This window comes from Coenobita brevimanus, chromosome 93 (genome assembly GCF_032717465.1).
Source record: "Coenobita brevimanus isolate Jiangsu-jjx chromosome 93, ASM3271746v2, whole genome shotgun sequence".
In the NCBI taxonomy this organism is placed as follows: Eukaryota; Metazoa; Arthropoda; class Malacostraca; order Decapoda; family Coenobitidae; genus Coenobita; species Coenobita brevimanus.
This window is the reverse complement of record NC_137046.1, coordinates 18,003,933-18,008,194: the sequence shown is the minus strand read 5'-3', so window position 1 is coordinate 18,008,194 and position 4,262 is coordinate 18,003,933. Positions and strand designations below refer to the sequence as shown.

General features: G+C 40.1%; 1 pseudogene; it reads left to right on the top strand.

The window, feature by feature from the left end:
* The first annotated feature begins 786 nt into the window (after nt 1-786).
* Nucleotides 787-905, top strand: LOC145412667 (5S ribosomal RNA; annotated as a pseudogene).
* The last annotated feature ends 3,357 nt before the right edge of the window (nt 906-4,262 follow it).

Below are 4,262 nucleotides of genomic sequence, written 5' to 3'. Positions count from 1 at the left end.
CCCAAAAGATAGTGTAATGCAATAGTTATTTTACTTTACAAAAAGGTGACTCAAAAGATCTTAGTAACTATCTACCCTTTATCTTATTATCACTCATTTACAAACTCTTCAGTAAAGTCCTTACAAACAGAATAACTACAGATTTGAAGGAAAACCAACCTCGTGAACAGGGAGGATTCCGAAGCGGATATTCGACTACTGATTATCTACACACAGTTGATCAGCTCATTGAGAAAATTACAGAATATATTAAACATCTGTGCTTACGTTTTGTTGATTACGAAAAGGCTTTCGACTCAGTGAAACACATAGCAATTATTAATTCATTGCGAGAACAAGGAGTGAATGAGAACATTGTAAAACTGCTCGAAAAGCTATATAAAGAGGGAACTGCTGCAGTTAAATTATATAAGGACTCAGAGATTATTAAGAATGAGAAGGGCGTGCGTCAGGGAGATACAGTTTCACCAAAATTATTTACAGCATGCCTAGAAAGTATTTCCGGAAAGCTAGACTGGGAAAACAAAGGAGTGAACATAGATGGAGAAAAGTTAAACCATTTAAGATTTGCAGATGACTTTGTCCTAATCTCAGAAACAGCAGAGACACCGCAAAAAATGTTAAATGACTTGAACAGAGAAACGTCTCAAAGTAGGACTAAAGATGAACCAGAGTAAAACTAAACCAATGTTTAACCTACAAACACCAAAAAGCGTCATCAGAATAAGAGGAGAAATTCTTGAAGAAGTCGAGGAGTACAATTACTTGGGACAAACACTAAAATTAACGAAAGATAATGCCACGTTGAGTACACCGCTTCCCGTTCGATCAGCGAAGTTAAGCAAAGTTGGGTCTGGTTAGTACTTGGATGGGTGACCGCCTGGGAACACCAGATGCTGTTGGCATCCCTACATCAAGTGGGGTTGGTGGAGGATTAGTGCCCCTCCCTGTAAAACAATTAACTCTAAGCCCTTGGCCACCCTGTCTGGGATACATGGCGTCTGGCAATGGATGGATGGATAATGATAGCGAAATAAAAAGACGCATTATAATTGGATGGAAAGCTTTCGGTAAACATAGAAACATTATGAAAACTAGCTTGCCAGTTTATATGAAACGAAAAGTATATAACGAATGTATAATTCCAGCTAAAGGTGAATGTAGGGAAGAGTAAAGTGATGGTCTTTGAGAGAGGTGAAGTCAGTGAATGTACAGTGAGGTTGGATGGTGAGGAAATGGAAAATGTGAGTGCGTTTAAGTACTTGGGGAGTATGATGAGTAAGGATGGAAGATTGGAGGGTGAAGTGCTTGAAACGGTACAACAAGGAAGGAAAGTTGCTGGTTCCATGAAAGCAGTGATAAGAAACAGGGAAGTGAGCATGGAAGTGAAAAAGTTACTACATGACAGTATTGTGATACCAACCCCAACGTATGGAAGTGAAGCTTGGACGCTGTTGGAAGGACACAAGTCAAGAGTGAGAGCAGTGGAAATGAGTTATTTCAGAGGAGCCTGTGGAGTCACATGGAGAGACAGGCTGACAAATGAGGATATAAAGGAGTGTTGTGGTGTGGATGTGGATGTGATAGGATACGTTAAGAGGAACACATTGAGGTGGTTTGGCCATGTGGAGAGGATGTAGGGTGAGAGACTGACGAGGAGAGTGTATGTGAGTGAGGTGGAGGGGGGGAGAGGGAGGGGAAGGCCGAGGATGAGATGGAGGGATGGAGTGGAGAGGTATATGAGAGAACAGGGGTGTGAGTTGGGAGCAGGCCAGTGAAATGTCGGGGGACAGGGCGACGTGGAGGCGATTTGTTTGTGGCCACCCCGTGCAGGATTAAGGCGTCTGGCAATAGATAGATAGATAATTCCAGCTATGACGTATAGTTGTGAGTCCTGGAAGCTGACAGAATCGATGGAAAATAAATTAATCCGTTCTCAGAGAACCATGGAAAGGTCAGTGTTGGGAATATCTTTAAGAGACAGGAAAAAATCAACTGAGGCGAGAGAGCAGACTAAAGTCAAAGAGATTATGGAAGTTATAAAGGAACAGAAATGGAGGTGGGCAAGCCATGTAGCAAGAATAAGGGATAACCGAAGAAGCAAGAGGTTGATTGACTGGGCACAAAGAGATTGCAAGCGTAGCAGATAAGGGCCAGACAGGAGGTGGAGAGCTGGGATAGATAATTGCAGGGAAAACGTGGCAAATTGGCTTAGTCAAAGAATTAGTGGAGAAAGTTGGGGGAGGCCTTTGTTCAGCTGTGGACTTGTAATGGCTGATGATAATGATTATATATATATATATATATATATATATATATATATATATATATATATATATATATATATATATATATATATACTACTATCTATCTACTGCCAGACGCCATAATCCCGTAAGGGGTGGCCATTTGACTTTCAGTTAGTTGTTTTACGGGGAGGGACACTAACCCTCCACCAACCGACTTGCTGACACGTAGGGAACACGTATGGTTTGTGTTCCCTACGTGTCAACAAGTGGGTTAGTTATATGGTTACCACCCAGCGTTGTAAATGGTTTCTTGGCATACAGGAAACAATTTGGCTTGTCACTCAATGTAACGCCACCTGTAAAGGAAATAAAAGCAATAAGAAGTGACAGGAAAGATGGAAGAAATAGGAAGAGAGGAGGGCAGGCACAGAAAAAGAATGATAAAGGCTAAGGAAGGAGTAGGCAGCACTACATCAAGTGAGTGGATGATGGTCGCCACCACCTACCACAAAAGAAGAAAGTATATATATATATATATATATATATTGTTACGGAACAGCGAAAGATAATGTACACTTTAAGTGAGAATACTAGAAATCACTACTGTCCCGTAAAGTTCCAGGTTCAAAATAAAAGAGTTAGGTAAAATTACAAGTTAAAGTTTAATGCTCAAACTAACAACAAAACATTCAGGACTAATAAGGATAATGTAATGGCAAAAACAGGTTAAATATATGGTTAACTGCAATAGCCTCTATTAACACGAAATTAGCAAGAGTAAATTTATCTAAGTCAGCCCTGATAAAATGAAAATACACCGGGCAATGCTCAGTAAAGGCAAGATAAAGTATTACAGATACAAACTATTATTAACAATTGGCTGACGAGAAACTTTACATTAATCACAAAAAAACCTCACTAGGCATAAGAATTAACCCTATGCTACACAGCACAAGAAAAAATGCAACAACAGTTATACTCAAATTACACAGCTGCTAGATGGTTGGAGACTTCCTGAGCACTCACAACAATAACTGTACAGGGGAGGACAGAGATGTGAACAAAATCAGGAGCAGATCTAAGTGGCAATTAATGTAGAGACTGAGCTCATTATATAGGGGCCAGCAGAGCTTGATACAACTTGTAAGAAGGACGCGCAAATGAAGCCATGGGGACAAAGAGCTGACAATCCCGCTCTGAACAAAAGAAAGGACGACTTACTGTACTATAACGGTAGAAGGGGGGGACTGAGGCAGAACACGCTCGTGATCAAACATGCAGCATACTGTGCGTTAAAATTACACAAAGGATGATGAAATCATAGGCTATGTAAGAATAATATATATATATATATATATATATAGATATATAGCTATATATATATATATATATATATCTATATATTCATCATCCAAACCTTCATTGCCCCATGAGGAGCGTAGGAGCCCGGGGCTATGCAGGTGATCCTGACATTTAAGATGAGTGACCAGCCTCACTCATCCCTGAGTGGCATTACGTGAGCAATAGACCCCAACCATCCCTTGGATATAAACCTCCACCGGCTTAATCCGATTGGAGCACAATAATTACCCACTAAACCACCAGGCGCCAAAATTTGGTTATATGGTTACCACCCAGCGTAGTAAACGGTTTTCTGATGTACAGGAAACCATTTGGCTTGTCACTCAGTGTAGAGTCACTCACAGGCAGAAGGACGAGGAAAGAATGAAGGAATGAAGGACAGAAGAGGGAGTGTAAAGTCACACGTAGGCAGAAAGACGAAGAAAGACTGAAGGAAAGAAAGACAAGAAGATGGAAGGAAAGAAGAACGGAGCGGAAAGGGCAGACACACAAGAGCAGCACTACATTGAGTGAGTGGACGGTGAGTGCCCCCACATACAAATATATATATATATATATATATATATATATATATATTTGTATATATATATATATATATATATATAAATATATATATATATATATATATATATACACCCTCTCGCGCATGAC